Here is a 22,623-nt window from a genome sequence, read left to right on the forward strand (position 1 = left end):
AGCATTTCGGTTATATAGGAACACAGGAAGCAGCCTTATCCTGAATCAGACCATTGGTCCTTCTAGCTCAGTCACTATACCAACTGGCAGCAGCTCTCTAAGGTTTCAGGCAGGAGTCTTTCCCAGCCCTATCTGGAGATATCAGAGATTGCACCTTGGACCCCATGCATGCAAAGCAGATGCTCTACCACTGAGCAACCCCATAAAGGGGATGTTGCAACATCTTATTTTCTTAGCATTCAAAATACAGTACTTATACAATTTTTTTTATCATGAACAGTGTAGTTCAGATAGTGCAGTTATTGCTTTCTCAATGTGACTGCATAAAACTCACAGACACCTATTGGATATTGAACATAACAGCCATGCTAGATCAGGCCCAAGGCCTATTTAGTCAAGCATCCTGTTTCACACAGTGGCCCACTAGATGCCTCAGGCAAGAGCTGAGGGCATGCCTTCTCTCCTGCTTTTACTCCGCTGCAACTGGAATTTAGAGAGGCATCTTGCCTTTGAAACTGGAGGTGGCCTATAGCCACCAGACTAGTAGCCATTGATAGACTTGTCTACCATGAACTTATCTAAGCCTTTCTTAAAGCCATCCTGGCTGGTGGCTGTCACCACATTTTGTGGCAGAGAATTCCATAGATGAATTATGCAATGCGTGAAAAAGTACTTCCTTTTGTCAGTCGGGAGTTGAGAAGCTTAACTGCTGTAGGGGCCGTGCGGCCCCTTCGGCAGTTAGACGAAGGCTGGTGCTGCGTTCGCAGCGCAGCCCAGGAGCGGCTCTTTCTTGCAGGGAAGAGCCGCTCATGGGCTGCGTTGCGAATGCAGCACCAGTCTTAGCTCCTAAAGGGGCCACGCGGCCCCTTCAGGAGCTAGTTAGGCTGGTGCTGTGTTTGCAGCGCGCACAGCCAGGAGCGACTCTTCCCTGCCTTTGCAGCTGGCGCTGCCTTTGTTTAGCTCCTGAAGGGGCCGTGCAACCCCCGCTTGGGAGTTAAACTACCGCCCCAGAGTCTGACGTCTAGAGTTGAACTACTGCCCCTGCTCTCGTGGCCCCTGATTGGTCACCGGCCTGGGTTCTTTGAACCCGTTTGCCCAATGGTGGCTCCGCCCCTGATTGTGAGCCTTTTGGGGACAGGGATCCATCTTATTTATTTATTATTTCTCTGTTTAAACTGCCCTGAGCCATTTTTGGAAGGGTGGTATAGAAATCAAATGAATGTAGTCTGAATTTGATCACACTATGGTCACTGTTCCTTAAAGGGTCGATGACACTGACATAACATGCCAGGTCCTGAGTGCCACTCAGGATTAAGTCGCCTTCTCTCTGGTTGGTTCCAAGACCAACTATTCTATGGCACAGTCATTCAACATATCTAGAAATTTGACTTCTTTGTAATTACCTGATTATAAATTTACCCCGTCTATGTGTGGGTAATTGAAGTCACCCGTTATTACTGCCCTGCCTCTCCTTGAAGCCTCCCTGATTTCCTGCTGCATCTCCCAGTCACTGTCAGCGTTTTGATCTGGAGGGCAATAGCACGTCCTCAGTACCACATTTACTTTCAGGCCTTGTATTGTCACCCACAGGGTTTCTGTGGAGGACTCCAGTCCTCCTAGGTTTTCTAGCTTGTTAGATTCTATCCCTTATTTAACATACAGTGCTACTCCACCTCCAAGGCGCCCCTCCCTGTCCTTTCTATAGAGTTTATATTCAGGGATAACAGCGTCCCACTGGTTCTCATTATTCCACCATGTTTCTGTTATGTCCACTATATCTATTTCTGCGTTAGCAACCAAGCACTCCAGCTCACCCATCTTGGCTCGGAAGCTTCTGGCATTGGCATATAAGCACCTATATGCTGAATCTCTCACCTGATCTATGCTATCTTTCGTTTGACTCTTTGACCAGCTGGCACAGCCTTCTGTCTGCTCTTTATGTGGTTCTGCTCTTTCCCCTTCTGTTTTATCTGAATCATTTACATCCTTGCACTTTAAAGGATGGCATTTGCCGAACCGGATACTGTCCAGCTCCTTTCAGGTATTCCCCAGGCGTCATTTTAAAAGCTGCTCTGCAAACCTTTGCTTTTAAATGCCAGGAGTCTGGTTCCATCTTGGTTCAAGTGCAGCCCATCCCTTTTGTACAGACCTTGCTTTCCCCAAAATGTATCCCAGTGCCTAAAAAATCTAAACCCCTCCTCCTGGCACAAACGTCTCATCCACACATTGAAACCCCTCAGCTCTGCTTGTCTCACTGTACCTGCATGTGGAACAGGTAGCATTTCTGAGAATGCTACCTTGGGGGTCCTGGACTTCAGTATGCTACCTATCAGCCTAAATTTGGCTTCCAGGAGCTCTTGACTACATTTCCCCACATTGTTGGTGCCGACATGCACCACGACAGCTGTCTCCTCCCCAGCACTGCCTAAGAGCCTATCTAGATGCTCCGTGATGTCCGCAATCTTCGCACCAGGCAGGCAAGTCATCGTGCGGTCAACACGTGTGTCACAAACCCACATCTCTATACCTCTAATGATCGAATCACCCACTACAAGGAGGCCCCTACCCCCTGGAGGAGTATCCCTTGTGTGAGAGGATAAGGGCTCATCATGCATGGTAGGGTTCCCTTCTAAAGGAGCATTTCCCTCTTCCTCAGACCAATGTCCTCCTTGCCCAAGACCTTCATTCTCCCTGACAGCAGAAGGGCTATCAGCCCTGGAGTGGGATGCTTCTACCACATCCCTGAAGGTCTCATCTGCATGCCTCTCTGTTTCTCTGAGCTTCTCCAGATCTGCCACCTTGGTCTCGAGGGAACGAACATGTTCCCTGAAAGCCAGGATCTCCTTGCACCAAGAACACATCCATGACTTCTGCCCATGGTGCAAAAAGTCATACATATGGCACTCTGCGCAATACACTGGGAAGTGCCCCCTCCCCTGCTGACTTTCTATCTTCATACTGGTTTTGTTGGCTGTTAACAGTATTCAGAGATACTTTGGAACATGCTCCCTCTCAATATGAGAGTATCTCCATCACTGGTTGCCTTTAAAAAGATTCTTAAGACACGTTTCCCCAGCCTTTTGGTTAAAAACATTTTTAAACTTTTAATTGTTTTTATTCTGTAAACATTTTAATTGTTTTTATTCTGTTTTTATACCTGTATTCTTAAACCATATACACTGTCTAAGGATACACATATCAGTCAGTCTATAAATATGGTAGGTAGGTAGATAGATAAGGTCAGCCAGTGAGCTTCCAGGCTGAGTGGGGATTTAAATCCAGGACTTTCCAGTCCAAATCCGGCCTTACATCCACTATGTCACACATTTAAATTACAAATTTGCATTTCTCTAAGAGAAATGGGGTTACACTATACTTTTATAACCCTCTCATCACCACCATTAGTTACAAGCTTGTCTGTGGCAAAAGGAATGCTTATTTTCTATTTCAGCAAATGTGCTGGTCACTTTTAGTTGTCAAGATCCTTTCCTCAAAACTTGCTTACTCTTCTGAATTGATTTTCTCTATCTGCTGTGGCCCTAAAATGTTTCCTAAAATAGCTGGCCAAGCAAAAGAAAGCAGTCCCTGGAAAAGGTAGCAGAAAGGTTTGTTGGGCTCATCAATTACTTTGGATTAGTATGCATCCTGGGGATAGGTGAAGTTATTCCCAAGTAATTCATGCCAAAAGTGGGAAGCCAAGTTCTGTGTCCCCACCCCGGTCCCGTTTTCCCCATCTAATTCTCTGTTAACAGAAATTCTGCTTAGACCTCATCCTTGGTATCTTGGCCTGTTTAGAGCAAATCCCACAAAGACACTAGTTTGAATGCTCCTATAGATTTTTCCCTGCTAACTGAATTGAAAGTGGTGATGTTCTTTATTTAGCAGAGGGAGAGCAACTGGTCCTATCCATCCCCAGCACAGCATCCAGCATCCCTCCAGTGGCTGTTACTGATGTCTATCTTATGTTTCTTTTTAAGATTGTGAGCCCTTTGGGGACAGGGAGCCTATATATATAGCAGTTTACATGGACATAAACATTATATATATATATATATATATATATATATATATATATATATATATATATATATAAAAATTTATGTCCATGTAAACTGCTTTGGGAAGCGATATATAAATATTGGTCATATTCGTAGTCTTGCTGCCTTAATATCATTCCTGTGGAGGATATGCACAAACTATATGAAGCTGTTCTAACCTTTCAAAGGCGTTGTCTAATCCCCATTAGGTTCTGTTAACAACATACTCCATTGCACTAAAGAACACATTGTATCTCTTTTTCATTTTTAAAAGCAGGGCAGTGGATATTTGGAATGTTACTTTTTATAGGTAGTTTATAAAAACCTTTGGAATTATTAATTCAAAGTGTTAAGAACTTTCTCCAGGCTCTTGAAAAACTGTTAAGTGAGTGGGAAGTGACTTAGGGCCAAACTATGAGCACTTCAAGATGGAGGAGCTTTATGCGGGAGCTTCAGTAAACTACTGCAGTGGGCCCTGGAAGAAAAAGTGAAGATGGGCCCACCCCGCTGCCCCCACCTTCTTCTTCAGAGACATAGAAGGGGGAGGAGCAAAGCGCAGGCTATCACACCCAATTGGTTGGGTGCCCCTCCCTCAGGGACCCAGGGGCATTTGTCCCCCCCCCATTCAATTGTGGTCACACATCCCTGGCAAGAACTACTCTCTGGAGTCATTCTTGGGTACCCACATCTAAGCAGTTCTTGGGGTGGTTCTTCCCACTTTTCTTTGTCCACAGCAGGGCAGACATTGCAGGCTGTGTTTCCTCCTTTTTCAGGTTGCAGTCCCTCCTTCTGTCACTGTTTCCTAAGGTGCTTTCACAGAAAGCCAGAACCTTTTTTCTTATTTGCTGCACAAAAGCCCTCTTCCAGTTCACCAGACTTCAAAAGATATACGCCCCCTCCCCATTTATTTTTTGTTTGCTCTTCCAGTGCGCTGGAGTGCCAGAGGATACACACACACACCCCAAATATTTTTTTAATACTCTATAATGTCAATACATTGCTGTTCAAAACATGGTGGTACATTTCCTCCATATGTCATAGAAAAGGCTGAAATCACCCCTGCATTCCCCCACCCCCCACCCCTGCTCTCAAGGCAAAGGTGCAGGAATGGTGTTGCACAGGTTTTGCACTAAACCTATATAACACAATGACATTTTTTTTTAGAAGTCTGCTGGTCCATTTTAAGAGCTGGTCGATTTCATCCTCCATCCCCCCCCCCTTAAAGTGGCTAACCAGTACTACCCTAAACTATTTCCTCCTTCTCTACTGGAGTGTTCCCAGATGGCAATTTTACTTTGATTAACCACAGAAGGGCAAGTGTAAGGGCTCACAACCAGAGAATGTGATACAGTTGTCAGAGAATGTGATATTTTGCTTTAGAAGAGGAGTTTGTATCCTACATTGTTGTTCCATGGTTGGAAGGCCGATTCTCCTTTTCCTCTGCAGGACCCTGTGCCCCACCCCACAACCTGCTATTGAAGGTTGAGGAAGCCTCCAAAACAGGACCGCACATGACACAGGGGGGTGAAGCAGGAAGGGGAGGCGGCAAACAAATCCCCCTCCTTGCACAAATGGCTTTTGCTTGCAAAGCAACAATTTAGGATTAGAGATGTAAAATACTAACCGTGTAATTGTTAAGATTAATCCTACAAGTAAGAAAATGTATTAAGCAATTAAGTGTTTAGAAAAGGATTTGGAAAATGAGGCAAGGGAATAAAACAGCAGGACGTGAAAAGCACCTGCTAGCAAGCAGTTGAGACATCGCCAACAGGAAGTGTTTTGCTGTGTGTCCCCCCATTGCCACAGAGACCAGGGCAGCAGCCAGCATCTCCTTCACTCTCATGGGAACTGGGAATTCCCTTGTAAGAGTCCCTATTATTACAGCAGAGTTGGGGGTGCTGAGATCAGTTAAATTTTTTAATAATATTATTCCAGGAATTTAAATATTTGGTTTATTAGACATTATTTACATCCCTACATAAGATACAGCCCTGTGTGAATCAGGTCTGGTGTCATCTTGATGAATATGAAGGGCTCCAGGTCCAGAAGGAGAGACCTCCAAAAGATTCTAGAAACTACAATGGGCAAGTTGGAAGATGCTTTGCCTGCCCACACAATTAGGAAGGGGGCATGCCAAGTGCACATCCAGCATGACATCTTTGGCAGACGGTCTGATGCCCTCCGGGCATGGAGTGTGGGGGTGTTCATCTGAACAGCTCCTCTACATTTGGAGCATGTGTAAAGGGGCCACAAGGATGAACACAGACAGACAGACAGACAGACACACGATAAAGGGATATGCCAGCAGGGGATTGGACATCCCAGTAGGAGGGGTGTCACTCATGTGCCAGTGAGTGACATCATGATGGGTGCACTCTTGCTGCATCCCCTTCTTAATCATGTGGGCTGGGAAAGTATAATACAAACCAGTCCAATGTGTATGTATAAAGAGTGCCTGCCTTAGAATGAGGGTACTGCTGCTAAATGGGCAAATAGGCACCTTTTAAAGTTGTGGCTCTTCTGTATTTATGTCACGATCCCGGATCCTGATGAGTGCCCCTCTTCAACAGCTTGGAGGATGAGTTGGGATGGGAGACCTCAGTAATACTGGATCCTCCCTCTCCGCTGCAACTAGAGGAGGCGACAGGAGGGGAAGCCTCAGTTGTAATGAACCCCAGAGGGGCACCAGGGGGGGAAACCCCAGCTGCTTTGGCTGCTTCCCCTCCATTAAGACTAGAGGACACACCCCTGCCCAACTCCTCAGACTCTGAAGAATCCTCAGATGATTTACCAGCTGAGACAGTTCACCTTGACACAGCCTCCATCTGCAAAACAGGTCCCAGGCTGTTTAAACTCGCCAGCCTTTCCCCTGCTAACTGAGCAAAGAGGCACCTTTTAAAAGTGGTGTTTCTCTTTATTTAGCAGGGGGAGAGCAACTGGCCCTATCCATCCCCAGCACAACATCCCTCCAGTGGCTGTTGCTGGTTCTGTCTTATGTTTCTTCTTTTTTAAATTGTGAGCCCTCACAGGGAGCCATCACACACACACATACACACACAACCGCATTGGGAACTTTTTGTTGAAAAGTGGTATATAAATATTTGACATCTTCGTCAACGTCTTTCAGAGTGAAGGGTGGGGTTAAGGTCCACTTCCGCTTCATAAGGGCTCAGTTGGCTTCAAGACCTTGTTCTATGTGAGATACTATGAGGCTATTCCCGCGATTGGCTAAAAGCGGGCTAAGGGAGCCCAGCCCGCTTTGGGGTGATCGTGTGCTGCAACGGGAGCCAGGAAGCTCCCGACAGCTAGCCTCATTAAATCCCCTCCCCTTAAATGAGGTTGTTTTTTAAAAAAACCTTGGTTTTTTGCTTGTGTGTCAACATGGCATGTGGCGACACATGAGTAGACCCCTGACCGGGAGGGTGCTTTCAGCCTCCCAGGCTCGGGGGTCTCTCCAGGATGCCCCGCGCACTTAGCCGGGCCTCCTGGAACTTCCGGGGGCCACGCAGCCCCTGATCCCTGCAACCCCTGCCAGCTCTGTAACAGAGCTGGCAGCCATGTGGGCAGCTGATCTGGCTGTCCAGCTACAAGCGTCTGCTCATCTGCGGGGAGAGTGGGCTAAGCCCATCTCCCTGCAGAACCCCATCAGGCACTTCACACATGTCGTGTGAAGCGCCTCTATAACTGATTGCTAGCCACTGATTGCTTTAGGTGGTGGGATCTTTATGGGATCTTTTTTGGCCCTTCTTCACCATCTCTCCTCCGACTTGAAGAAGAAGAAGAAGAAGAAGAAGAAGAAGAAGAAGAAGAAGAAGAAGAAGAAGAAGAAGAAGAAGAAGAAGAAGAAGAAGAAGAAACCCAAGAGAAGCCCAAGAGAACCCACTTTTACCTCTAAGACCTTGCTGAAGCAATGTCTTGGCCTTCCTTGTTCTTGAGTAAACCTGATTTCCTGGCCTGGAACTTCCCTTTACCCTTGCTTGTTTGGACTCTGACTCTTGCCTGCTCCTGCATACATCTGATTCTCTGGCTTGGCTGATCTTGATTTTGGACATTCCTGCACTGACCTGACTCCCTGGCTTTTGACCCTGGCTTGGCTGACCCTGACACGACACTCCTACATGGACTTGATCTCTTGGCTCTCGACCCTGGTTTGCAGGATGACGGCTGATGTTTATCCTTTGCTAGATCTTCTCATCTGGTCTGAGACATCATCCTAACATAAGAACATAAGAACAGCCCTGCTGGATCAGGCCCAAGGCCCATCTAGTCCAGCATCCTGTTTCACACAGTGGCCCACCAGATGCTTCTGGAAGCCACAGACAGGAGTTGAAGGCATGCCCTCTCTCCTGCCATTACTCCCCTGCAACTGGTTCTCAGAGCCACCCTGCCTTTTGAGACTGGAGGTGGCCCACAGCCCTCTGACTAGTAGCCATTGATGGACCTCTCCTCCATGAAGTTATCCAAACCCCTCTTAAAGCCATCCAGGTTGTTGGCTGTCACCATGTCCTGTGGCAGAGAGTTCCACAAGTGGATCACGTGTTGTGTGAAAAAATACTTCTGTTTGTTGGTCCCAGACCTCCTGGCAATCAATTTCATGGAGTGACCACTGGTTCTAGTGTTGTGTGAGAGGAAAAGAATTTCTCTCTCCAAATTCTCCAAACCACACATGATTTTATAGACCTCTATCAGGTCTCCCCGCAGTCCTCTTTTTTCTAAGCTAAAAATTCCCAGGTGTTGCAGTCTTGCCTCATAAGAAAGGTGCTCTAGGCCGCTGATCATCTTGGTTGCCCTCTTCTGCACCTTTTCCAGTTCAACAATGCCCTTTTTAAGATGTGGTGACCAGAACTGTACACAGTACTCCAAGTGTGGTCGCACCATAGATTTGTATAAGGGCATTATAATATTAGCCGTTTTATTTTCAATCCCCTTTCTAATGATCCCTAGCACTGAATTTGCCTTTTTCACAGCTGCCGCACATTGAGTCGACACATTCAATGAGCTGTCCACCACGACCCCAAGATCCCTCTCCTGGTCAGTCACCGACAGCTTGGATCCCATCAGCATATACTTGAAGCTGGGGTTTTTCGTCCCAATGTGCATCACTTTACACTTGCTAACATTGAACTGCATTTGCCATTTTGTCGCCCACTCTCCCAGCTTGGAGAGATCCCTTTGGAGCTCCTCACAATCCGTTTTGGATTTCACTACCTGAAAGAGTTTGGTATCATCTGCAGATTTGTCCACCTCGCTGCTTACCCCTATATCTAGATCATTTATGAATTAATTAAAAAGCACCGGTCCCAGTACAGATCCCTGGGGGACCCCACTTCTTACTTCCCTCCATTGTGAAAACTCTCCATTTATACCTACCCTCTGTTTCCTGTCTTTCAGCCACTTAGCAATCCACACATGTACCTGTCCCCTTATCCTATGACTGCTAAGTTTCCTCAGGATCCTGACTTGCACAGGGAAAGTCTTGCCCTGGGTTAGGCACCCCTCACACCCCTGTGGGTTATAATAATTTTGCAGGAGGAGAGCAATTGTCCCTATTCAACCCCAGTATTGTGTCCCTCTCCATGACTGTTGCTGGTATCACCCTTATGAGCCCTTTGGGGAGAGGAAGCCATTTTCTTATTTTTATTCCTTTAGCTATGTAAACTACCTTGGGAGCTTTTTTAAAATTGAAAAGTGGTAATAATAATGTGTATTTATTTTTTTTAGTCTGTAAGCAAACTGAAGATCTTCAGATGCAGTGTGAAGTGGAAAGAGAGAACCAGCGAATGTATTACCAGCCATTCATTCTTACTTTTTTGAGTGTGCTTATAAGGATAATTTATACTTTGAGCAAGTAAATTACAATGTAAATGGGTGAAACATCATTTGTGTGTCAGATTCTATATCATTGCCTGCGGTGGATGATGGCAAGTCCAAAAGCTACTTCTGTTTTCTTTTATGTTGTCAAAAATATAATCAGGATGGGTTTTCACTTATGCCTCTTGAATGCTCCTCATTCAGCAGAGCTCCTGTGGGCTCTCCAAGTGTTGAGTATGATCAGGTAGGATTTGGAAAGCCACTTAGTAATATAGGAGGTTTTTAAATGAAAGCAAATATATCAAACTACACAGATGAACTTGTTCTAAAACTAGGAGGGGAAAGCCGCATGAAAACAAATTTGAAATATCCCTCACTAAATGGAGTGGAATCTCGGGCACTATTTTAGGCATTCCCAGCATCTCGGACACACTCAGCAGGATTTTTAACTTTCTTGTCTTTGAAGAGCAGATCTTTGTGCCATATCACAAACTGCAGTTGAAAAAAATCTCAGTTTCAAGAGCAGTTTAACATGGTAAAAAATGCAAAACAACAATAAAATGCTACTACAGCAGCAATAACACAAGCAGCAGACTACAAACCTTAGAAAGGTTTTCAGAATAGTAAAAAGAGACCTTATATTGCCTGTTGGCAAAAGACCTTATTTAATTATTTATTTTATGGAAGTTTTACACCATCCTTCAAACAGAGCTTCTCAGGACAGCCACCCATGTTCAAACAAACAATTACATTTAAAAAACATGTATACAATAAATAAAGCCACACAAATAAAAACATGCAAAACATAAAAACAATCATCCAAGACCCCAGGTCACTCAAAGCAGAATTGGTAGCATTGAGCAGGAACCAATAGAAAACAGTGGTTGACATGCTCTGCAGCATTAACACTGGTGGTGCCAATCCACCTGCATGGCTTCAGCCTCCTATTGAAGCGCCAGTAGTCTTGCATTACTTAAAACATGCACCCCAGAAGCACTACTTAGACTGGGAAAGATCTAAGCATAACTTACATCGGAAGTAGGTCAAGCGACATGTTTGTGATTTAAGATCGAGAGGAGAGCTTGTTTTGTGGTAGCACGCATGACTTGTCCCCTTAGCTTAGCAGGGTCCACACTGGTTGCATATGAATGGGAGACTTGATGTGTGAGCACTGTTAGATATTCTCCTCAGGGGATGGAGCCACTCTGGGAAGAGCAGAAGGTTTCAAGTTCCCTCCCTGGCTTCTCCAAGATAGGGCTGAGAGAGATTCCTGCCTGCAACCTTGGAGAAGTCGCTGCCAGTCTGTGAAGACTATAATGAGCTAGATAGACCAATGGTCTGACTTAGTATGTGGCAGCTTCCTATGTTCCTATGTAAGTAGCACTTCCAAAGTGTGGGTGGCCTACTTTAAGTATTTGCACTCCTGTGCAAGACTGTCAGCACTTCATTAGGAACCCGCAGCACTGCGGGTGGATCAACACTACCCGCATTAGGCTGTGGAATGTATGTGGAATGTATTTAGGAATGTTGAAGACCTAAAGAAAGGGAGTGTATTGGGCTTGCCTTGGGAAAGTATTCCAAAGGATGGGTGCTACTGTAAAGGAGTCTTTGCTCCACGAACTACTCAATCTCACTTCATGTATAGATGGCATTCAGAGCAGAGCCTTTCCAGCCAGTCTCAGCATATGGGGAGATTTATGTGGGAGAAGTTACCTGATATATGTGTTAGTATATGTGCATGAGAAGGAAGTTATTTCTGCATTTCTGGTTTCTGTACCTTTCTAGGCAAGTCACTTTCCAGGCAAATAAATATTTAAAGCCCAGAGGATTAGTACTTTTTGAAAGCACAGGTGTATACAACTGGCCGGCCACTTAATTTGCCTTTCTAAATACAAAAGGGTGAAACTAAATAATTTCCAAAGAAGAGAAAATCTTGTAGGATCACTGTGCCATGCATTAAAATTCACAACGTCCCACTGTATTTTTTATAATGACTCACACACTTAACTTTTCAACAACATGCCGGTTGCTAGGGGACGTGCAATCAGTGTGACATCTAAAGTTCCTGTTAAAAAGAATTTTAGATTTTGGAACGTAAGGAACAAAGCTTCACGTTTATTACCTTATAAATACCCCTTTTCATTTTTAATTATGCAAAGCAGTTTGACATTTAAAAGTCTTCAAGTAAAATTGGTCTTTAAGAGTTCAGTCTCCATCTGATAACTGTATGATATACACTTTCCATTTTTGTGAATGATCCTCAATCTCTTTTCATTGTAATATAGAAGTTTCCTTGTTGATTTTCCTGGACTTGGGGGTTCTCTTTTAACTTCACCACAGGAAAGAAAAGCTGTTTCTTGTCTATGAAAGAGTTTGCTAGTATGCTTTAATAGATTATTGGGGCACAATCCAGTCCAAGTTAAATGTTTTTGTGTCCCATTGATTTCAACAGGAGAGAGCTGAGTACATCTGTAACTCTTCTACTGAAAGAGACTTGAAATGCTTAATACTGGGTGGCTTCGTTCATTGGCATGAGCCAGTACTTCCAACCTTTTCTGTGTTGTCTAAAGTTGCCAGTGTCGGGTGGAGAATGCCAAGTTCCCTCTGCCACCCAACATTCTCTGCCCAGTTTTAACTCACGGTTGAATGTTGGGCGGCAGAGGGGACCTGGCATTCTCCTCTTGAGATTGGCAGTTTCAGACAACAAGGAAAGGGGCAGAAGGACTGGCTTACCCTGGAAGTGCATGCTCACTGGAAACCTCTAGTTCTCTTCTACTATCTTTCTGACAGTCGTCTGAAGTCACCGATTGTCTGGATCATGTCTGTAACATTGTAAGCACTTGAATGTATCGTGTTAAAGTAATTATGAAGTTGTGAGGCTCTTTCCATGAGCAGTCAAGCCCAGGCTTAGGCAGCCAAACCTGGGCTTGATTGCCCGTGAGAACTGCCAGAATCCACACGGATCCTGGTGGTGCCGCAGCACCAAACCCATCACCAAACCCATCACCAAACCCCTGAGTTAATGGAGCGAGTGCACCGTTAACCTAGGCTCCGGTATTGTGTGTCAGTGCAGGCTACTTGCAACCTGTGCTGCTGACACAGAGATGAGCACCTAGAGTGCTGGTCTCCTGGGGGAATTCCCCGAAGCACCGTGCTTCTGCATGTTGCAGTGTGAGATTCCCCCAGCCCCTGGAACACTGCGCTGGTCTTCGCCATGGTGATCATGTGCACGGCAGTGCAGCGCAGCTGGAGCCAGTCTGGATCGTTTGCAGAGAAGGTAGGCTTAACCCTGTCTTCCCCCCAACCAACCACTTGCTCACGTGCATGATTGTGTGAAAGGCCCCCCGTATGTTGATGGTTGGATGTGCTGAAGAAAATTACACCCCTTACCTAAAATAAGCTGCATCACAGTGCCTCTAGCTGAAACAAACTGCATCACAGTGCCTCTAGTTCTGCACCAGTGTGTTACTATAGTCGTATTTTCAATATTAGATTGTAATGGTTGGCTTTAATTTTGACATCCTTGAAAAGAATGGGCAGCTTCAAAAACCAGCTCTGAGGAAGTACAGGGCATTCCTCTTATGCAAGACCAATAACAAAGCCAGAGCCAATGTAATCACTAGGAAGGTATAATGATCCTTTTGCATCTAGTGCACTGAAACCATTTCACAATAACGAAGAAACAAACCCTGGACACTTGGAAAATCTTGTGTATTTGAGCTGCACTACAGTCACCGCAGAGCCTATTGTGGAGAGGGTCCAGCAGCTCCTCTTGCGTAGTTAAATTGGATTAATTTCAGTTTGTGACTCCCGAGGATGTGGACAAGATACTTGCAGAGGCACTCTAAACCCTGGACCTTGGGGCCCTGGTCCGTGGCCTCCAAGGTCTGGGGAGGCTCCAAATGGCCAGGGGGCCTCCTGCAGCCACCCCACGCCCGCCCTGCCGCTACCCCACCACGCCAAACCTCTGGGTTTTTTTAATTTTAGCCACCGTGTGGCCAAGGGTTGGCTGCCAAGGGGTGAGCCGAGCAGTCCTGCCCCCCCTCCCACCCACCAGCGCTGGCAGCTGGAGCGAGCGCTGGGCCTGTCCGTTCGGACCAGCAACTCTTAACTTCGAGGCACGCCTGTGCAGTTGAGAAATATCCTCGCAAGCCCGGCTTGCAACGATATCTCTCAACTGCACAGGCGCACCTTGCAGTTAGTAAGAGTCAGTGAGCCAAATGGACAGGCCCAGCGCTCGCTCCAGCTGCCACTGCCGGGGGGGGGGGGAGACTGCTCGGCTCACCTCCCAGCAGCCACCCATTGGCTGCATGGCAGCTGAAATTGTTTAAAAGGAGGTTCTGCATGGCAGGAGGACCCCCAAAGTAGGTGGGGGGCCTTGCCTCAGGAGGGCCTCCTGGCAGGGACAGTCCATGCCCAATTATTACCTAGGTGCACCCCTGGATATTTGGGGCACTGCACCTCACCACCTATTCTCTCGACCCTTGCCCAACATGGCTTATACAATCTAGCAGTGAGGTTATTAGAGAGGGACTCGACCCTTGCCCAACATAGCTTATATAATCTAGCAGTGAGGTTATAAGAGAGGGAAAAGCATCATTAATGCTTTTCTGAGGCGGGGGGCAGGATGCCTCCTTGTCTCAAGGAGGCAATTATTAGACCACTCTTGAAGAGGCCTGTGTTGGATCCCTCAGAATTGGGCAATTATAGGCCTGTCTCCAACCTCCCATGGTGATTGAGAGGATGGTGGCTGTCTTGGAGGAAGCAGCTTATCTGGACCCATTTCAATCTGGCTTTGGGGCAGGCTATGGAGTTAAGTCGGCCTCTTGGATGATCTCCAATTAGGAATTGACAGGGGGAATGTGACTCTGTTGATCCTTTTGGATCTCTTGGCCAATCTTTCGATACCATCGACCATAGTATCCTTCTAAGGTGCTTGAAGGGGTTGGGAGTGGGACGCACGGCTTTGAAGTGCTTCTGCTCCTACCTCTCAGGTAGGTTCCAGATGGTGTCACTTGGACACTTTTTCTCTTCAAAACAAGATCTCCTGTATGGAGTCCCACAAGGCTCCATACTGTCTCCAGTGTTTTTTAACATCTACATGACACCACTGGGAGAGATCGTAAGGGGATTTCGTGCAGGGTGTTGTCAGTATGCTGATGACACTCAAATCTATTTATCCATGTCAGCTTCATCAGGAAATGGCCTAACTTCCCTAACTGCCTGCCTGGAGGCAGTTATGGGCTGGATGAGGGAGAACAAACTGAGGCTGAATCCAAGCAGGATGGAAGTACTCGTTGTGGGAGGGCGAGAATTAGGAAGTGGTTTAGATTTGCCTATTCTGGATGGGCTTGCACGCCCATGGAAAGAGAAGTTACATAGTCTGGGAATACTTCTGGACCCAAACCTCTCCCTGATTTCTCAGGTTAAGGCAGTGGCCAGGAGCGCTTTCTATTGGCTTTGGCTGATTCACCAACTATGTCAATTTCTGGAGATAAACGACCTTAAAACAGTGGGGCATATGCTGGTAACATCCAGACTTGACTACTACAATGTGCTCTTCATTGGGCTGCTTTTGTATACAGTTCGTAAATCTCAGTTGATACAGAATGTAGCAGCCAGGTTCGTCTTCAGGGTTGCCTGAAGAGATCATATTACACCCATTTTAAAAGAACTACACTGGCTGCCAATAAGTTTCTGGGCGAATTACAAAGTTCTGGTCATTATAAAGCTCTAAACAGCTTGGGTCCGAGGTATTTAAGAGAGCGCCTTCTTCTTCATCAACCCCACCACCTGTTAAGATCTTCTGGGGCAGTCCAGTTGCAGTTGCCACCAGTTTGGTTGGTGGTGACTCGAAACCAAGACTTTTCTAGAGTTGCCCCAGGACTCTGGAACATGCTTCCTAACAAAATTAGAGGTTTCCCTTCTCTGAATGTTTTTAAGAAGGACCTAAAAACATACCTGTTTAGTCAAGCTTTTAGTTTATAGTTTTAAAGCATTGATTTTAGAGTTTTTATCATATATATTTTTTAAAAAAAATCTGCCAATTTTTAAATGGTTTTGTATTGTGAACCACCCAGGTACTTTTTTGTATGGGGTGGTATTAAAATGTACCACATACATTCTCTCTCTCTCTCTCTCTCTCTCTCTCTCTCTCTCACACACACACACACACACACACACACACACACACACGTACTAACTAAAGAGGTCAGACTTGTCTCTGCTTTTAAGGACAAGAAAGATCAAGAGATTCCACCAGCTCACCCACTGTTTGCTTTCCATCAGAGCACTTCTAGTCTTTCTCTCACACAGTATCCATGTATAAATTATACAAGCAACTTTGAGATTCATAAGAACTTCTTGAGCCATTTGGCTAAAGAAATGCAAAAACAAAATAACCTGAGCTGGTACAGCCTTCTGTGTGGGTAATTGCTAAAATTTATGGGATAACATAAATATGAATCCAAAGGGAAATTATCATTTTCTTCCACACACCAGTACATTTTACCCTGAATAAACCCTGAAGCATAAAATCCGGGACAGAGCAAAGATGCGCTCGCTGGTGCAGTGAGAAAGCAGCCGAACAGAACTTCCCAACTAACTGCACTGTTGCAGCAGGGAAGCAACCATTTTTGATGCCTCCCCCTTCTCCAAGAAACCCTCTGTGCCACCCAGAAAAATGCTCCTGAGAGTTGCATAGCCCTCAGAGACATATTTTTGGGCTTCCAGGGAAAGAGGGGGGCACCAAAAATTGCCACTTCTCTGCTGCAATAGCACCATTGGGAAGCTCTGTTAGTGCACCAGTGCTTGGTATGTCAGCCAGTATCTACAGCAACAACTCACTTGCTAGCCAGCCTGCCATTTGGGAAAGCTTCCACCTTTCTTCCTTCAACCCAGTGCATTGTAAGATGATTCAAATATGCCTACGGAGGACTGAATTCAACTATGAAGCTAACTGGGTGACTTTGGGTGAGTAATTGTCCCTCAGCCAAACCTACCCACAGGGTTATTGTAATGATAATATGGTAGGGGGAAACTTATGCCACTCTGAACTCCTTGGAGAAAGATCAAGAGATAAATGTAATAAAATAAAAACATTTGTGTATTCATCAGTGGCTGTTGGCAGGTTCTAAAGGGCAGCACATATAAGCCGCAGGATGAGCAGGAAAAATGTGCTCAGAAGTTATTTTTATTCTACCATCTGGGAACTAGTTTGTCTTGGTGGGTTTTGATAGGCAATAGCTTCATTGACTTTGGGATAGAAGTCTCATAGTTTTTTTGTTGTCAGGACACATTTAAGGGTGCAAACCTAAAACTAGTTTCTGTGTTCTACTGGTTTAAGAATTTGAGGCTATAACTATCATACTCTTTGCCAAACTGGAGGCTAAGGAGGGCTCAAGGTATATAGAAGACATCCACAAATATGCAAAAAGTAGGGTAGACATTGCAAAATACCTGTATGTACATTGTGTGTGTGTGTGTGTGTGTGTGTGTGTGTGCGTGCGCGTGTGTGTGTGTGTGTTTAAAGACATGATTCATTAGCAGCATGGATACAGCATTCACACATGGGGGGTTCCCATGTCTGCCCCTTCACCAGCCATGCGGCGCTGACCACATATTTTGCCTGCAAACGAGGCTGCATGGACCTTTTTGCAAGCAAAGATACACTCCCTGCGTCTGATGTCAGATGCAGGGGGCATGGCTGGGGCACCAGGCGTGGCCCCTGATTGTCAGTGGCCCAGGTTTGTCAAACACATTTGCTCAATGGTGGCTCTGACCCTGGCTGCAGTGGTAGCAGTGAAGCTGTCCATAGCATGGGCACATCTTTCTGACACACCACCAGTAGGTTACTCTGGATGTCAGCTGGGGTTTTTCCCCTTCAAAATAACAATCACATGTGTTTGACCATGGGAAGAGGATGTCAGGCCTGTGGAAGGAACCATCTTCTCTCATATAAATTGGCTCACTCTTCAGAGACCCTTCTTTTAGTGCCACTGCACCATCTCTGGACATATGATAAATTAATGGACATATTGTAGCATGACCTTTCATAGGCAAGAGCTCACTTTGCCCAATCCAGAATGCTGAAACATGGCAGGATAAATGAGGCTGTTTCTTAATTAAATTTGTAAATTGCTGCATTGCTTCCTTCAGTAACCAAGAGGCACCTGATGATTACTATACTTCAGTAATGTGCACATTAGATAAATTAAGTTAATATTAAATGGCAGATGATTGATCAGCTGACAGAACCTTTTATTCATGGACAGTTCTAGTTGTTTGTATGTGTATGGCACCATGGTCTTCTCATGATGTGATTTTATGATATTATTCAGTTTGGAAAAAGTAATTAAAAATTTGTTTGGGGAAAAATATTCATTGTACTTGTACAGGATATAGGAGTGATGTCAGGTTGTTCTAGGCAGACAAAGAATGTATATCAGTAGTAGGTGCCTTTCAGGTCTATTAAGTTAACACAATTTGGGCTGGAACACTGTAACCTCCTAATGTGCATTTAAAGCATTCTTTACTAAAATCTATTTTACTGAACAGCAAACAGTGAACTCACATCATATCAGAACATTTTCACTGGGAATTTTCTGTTGGGATCACATATCATCATGCTCAATTTATTTTCATGAGAACACTAATCTTGCATAGACCTTTTGTAGAATCTAGACCAAAAAGCAAATCTAAATCTAAATGTTTGTTTTTCTATATATGGCAAGATCACTAAGGCTGCAAATCTTGATGCAAGCATTGAATTACAGTAAATGGGACTGGCTTCTGCATAAACAGAAATAGAATTATTCTGCACGATACACCAGTAATTAATATAGAGTCAAACTGAACAACTTTCCCTAAATTTAATCCAGACATACTCTCCTGGGGCTACCTAAATCATTAATTTGTTTGGGATTTTATCAATAGATTGTCTTTTAAAAGGAGCATCAAATATATATTAGAAGAGATTAAAAATAGTAGTTTTTTTCATGCATTATTTTTTGCCCTGCGTTATTCACATATCCCAATATCTAGTTTTATGTACTGTATTTTTGAATTTGCAGACTGAGCGCCATACCAATTAGGCAACATTCAGCCTTATCATTCATACTATTTTTACTCAGAACACCTAAGCCTGAATCTGAATTTTTCCCCTCATTTAGGTGGCTCCCCTGGCCACACTGAAATAACCGACTAATCAATTTATTGTGTCATAGTTCGTTCACAAATACAGGTCCTATCAGAATGCTGTTGTGCTACTGAGAATCAGAATTTTAAAAAACCACATTCAAAATATTTTCATTGAACCATGATAACTAATCGAACCCCCCCACCCCAGCCAGGATTCCTCTGAATAAGATACAAAAGAGGGCTCTTACCTTCATGGCCTGCTTCAAAGCTTCCAAAAGTACACAGAGAAGTCAGGCTGCATCTGAATCACACAGCCTCACTGACAGGTTCACACCTCTATAACTCAAAACCTACTGAAAATATGTCCATCTTGTTAATGATGCTCTCTGATAAGTCAAAGAATAGTTCTATCACTAATGCTTGACTCACAACTCATTATGTGGCATATTTTATTGGCTTTTTACAAGAGAAAAAATATGTTAAAATAGAATAAAAATAAAGTGCTTACAATTGCAAATTGCAACTTTATTCACCCCATTCTTTATATATGATAATAAATGACGTCTTGTTATAACATTGAATGTCAGAATATGTTTGCTTTTAAAGGGTCATATTTATGGTTTCAGAGAACAAAAGCCACCTCTGTGCAGTTTAGAATATGCCACTTTGTAACCTGTTCATTTAAGCAACTCCAGTGAAGTAGTTGTGTATGCTGCACATGGAGAACTTCACTCTTGCAGCAAGGTTCTCAGGACTACTTCCCATAAAATTCTGAATCAGGGTTCACAGAGCCGAGCATCAGGAGTTTTTTTTCAATGCCAGGACGGACTCCTGAAACATGTGAAGTGATGAAAAAGAATGTCTCTGAGCATGTATGTGTTAGAAGTTAGAATTCTAAAGCATTGCTCTTAGCACTGCAGTAACCTCTTGTGGCCACTAGAAGCATGCTGAGATTTTAAGTAGTGGTGTGCACAGAACAAGCATCTGCTGGTTCAAAGGTGGGGGGAATCTCTTTAAGAATGGGGGAGGGTGCTCTTACCCCTCCCGCTGCCTTTCCTCCACCAGGCGCTGCCTTTCAAAATGGTCTGGCGGGCCAGCAGCATACCTCCTTACCGCCCTGGTGCCTTTTCACACACAGTGGCAACTGGAAGTTGCCACCAAGCATGCGCACATCACGCGTGCCCCCAGGTCGCAACATGTACATGCACAGCAGCAACTTCCAGTCACTTCCAGTCTGAGGAGGCAAGGAGCTACGATGCCACCCCACCAGAACATTTTGAAAAGCAGTGCTAGCAGGGAAAATGCTGTGGGAGGCGTAAGAGCACCCTCCTCATCCTTAAAGAGATCCCTCACCTTTGAACCGGACAAACCGCCGTTCTTTGGAACCGGTTCAGAGGTCCATAAAGGGCCTCTGAACTGATTCTGTGCACATCTCTAATGTTAAGAGGTCTGCCTTGGTCACCCTTCTCATCTTTAAAGAGATCCCCACCACCACCTTTGAGGTGGACGAACTGTCGTTCTTTTGAACCAGTACGGAGGCCCATAAAGGGCCTCTGAACCGATTCTGTGCACATCTCTAATGTTAAGAGGTCTGCCTTGGGCAGTAAGAACTATTCAAATGTTGAAGGCTAGTGCCTCTTTGAGTACGTTGTTCTGTCTCTCTCTTAGTATGTGATGATTTTAGATATAGATTTTTTAAAGATTTATTTGTTTTTTTGAACTCAACCTACTGATATTCTCTTGGGCAATACATCTTTACTACCAAAGCATACTCTGCTGTGTGAGGACTTTAATGTAGGGATGTGCGAACCGGTTCGAATTCGAACCAGGGTGGTTCGAAGGTTCGAATTTGAACCAAACCAGCCATCAGGTTCGAGCTGCAGGTTCGAATTCGAACCGAACCAGGGGGTGGTTTGATTTGAACCAGTTTGAACTGGTTTGAACTGGTTCAGACACCAAAAAATCGGTAAGATGGTAGCTGGCACCCAGGGGTACCTACCACCCAAATCCCAAAGCAATCGGACACTCGTACAATTTTTTATGAATTTTTGAAAATTATTATTTTTTTCTCATAGGGTATAATGGGACTTGAACCAGGCCATTATACCTTATTGTGGAGCACCCATGGGTGCCAACAACCACCCAAACCCTGAAGCAATCCTATGATTTTTTATGAATATTTGAAATATTTTTAATTATTTTTCTCATAGAGTATAATGGGACTTGAACCAGTCCATATCCCCTATTGTGGAGCACCTAGGGGCACAAAAGCGGGGTGGGTGGTAGACAGACAGGGGTGTCTACCACCCACAAAACCCCAAGGCAATTGGACACTCCTCTGATTATTGGTGAATTGTTAAAGTATTTTTGAATTCCTCATAGAGAATAATGAGGATTGCAGCAAATGTATAGCTTCACGTCGGGGGGAAAGGGGTGTCGTAGAGTGGAGTGTGGTGGGTGGTAGTTCCTAGGGTGGGCAAGGAAGCTACCTGAATTATTTGAAAGGAATTGGGCAAAGGGATGATTTTTAAGTGATTTTTGAAGTTTACGCGTCTTTAGGTTTTTCTCCATAAAGAAGCATGGAAGTGTCAGCAAATGTATAGCTTCATGTCGGGGGCAAAGGGGTGGCCTAGAGCAGAGTGTGGTGGGTGGTAGTGCCCAAGGGGGGCCAAGAAGCTATCAGAATTATTTGAAAGGAATTGGGCAAAGGGCTGATTTTTAAGTGATTTTTGAAGTTTATGTGTCTTTAAGGTTAGCAGATGAGAGTGGAGTCATAGTTTGTCATTGAAAATCTTATATGCTACCAAAGAATCTACACTCAGAACACTTCAGAAACACCAAAACCCAGTACCGCATGGGTTAGCAACCCATGGAGGTGGTTGGCACCCTTGCTCTGGGCCACCCCAGCACCCCCCAAGTGCAGTTATGGGGCTGCTGAAACCTGCATTCTTCCCTATGGAGAAAAACCTTAAAGCCACTTGTGGGGTGCTGGGGTGGCCCAGAGTGAGTGGTGGTCTAGTGCAAAGAGGGTGCCAACCACCCCCATGGGTTGCTAACCCATGGAGTACTGGGTTTTGTTGTTTCTGAAGTGTTCTGAGTGTAGATTCTTTGGTAGCATATAAGATTTTCAATGACAAACTATGAATCCACTCTCATCTGCTAACCTTAAATAGCAATAGCAATAGCACTTACATTTATATACTGGTCTATAGCTGGAAGCTCTCTAAGCGGTTTACAATGATTTAGCATATTGCCCCCCAACATTCTGGGTACTCATTTTACCGACCCTGGAAGGATGGAAGACTGAGTCAACCTTGAGCCCCTGGTCAGGATCGAACTTGTAACCTTCTGGTTACAGGGCGGCAGTTTTACCACTGCGCCACCAGGAGCTCTTAAAGACACATAAACTTCAAAAATCACTTAAAAATCAGCCCTTTGCCCAATTCCTTTCAAGAACCCAGAGACCAACCTGGCTGCTGCATTCTGTACCAATTGTAGTTTCCGGACTATGTACAAAGGCAGCTCCACATAGAGTGCATTACAGTAGTCAAGCCTGGAGGTTACCAGCATATGTACCACTGTTTTAAGGTTACTTACCTCCAGAAATGGACGTAGCGGAAGTATCAGCCGAAGCTGA

General features: G+C 44.8%; 1 protein-coding gene across 3 annotated transcripts in view; it reads right to left on the reverse strand.

Annotated features, from left to right (window-relative positions):
- RASGRP1 (RAS guanyl releasing protein 1) overlaps positions 1-22,623 on the reverse strand; it is a 160,935-nt gene that overhangs the window by 109,304 nt on the left and 29,008 nt on the right. Inside the window, exon 1 of one of the 3 annotated variants that reach the window (XM_053272075.1) lies at positions 19,235-19,347. The exons of 1 other annotated variant lie outside the window; for it this stretch is intronic. The gene's annotated coding sequence lies outside the window, so the exon portion shown is untranslated. Of the gene's footprint in view, positions 1-6,537; positions 6,558-19,234; positions 19,348-22,623 lie in introns of those variants that run through there. One more of the 3 variants, XM_053272096.1, reaches the window with a different exon arrangement.

This window comes from Hemicordylus capensis, chromosome 1 (genome assembly GCF_027244095.1).
Source record: "Hemicordylus capensis ecotype Gifberg chromosome 1, rHemCap1.1.pri, whole genome shotgun sequence".
In the NCBI taxonomy this organism is placed as follows: domain Eukaryota; kingdom Metazoa; phylum Chordata; class Lepidosauria; order Squamata; family Cordylidae; genus Hemicordylus; species Hemicordylus capensis.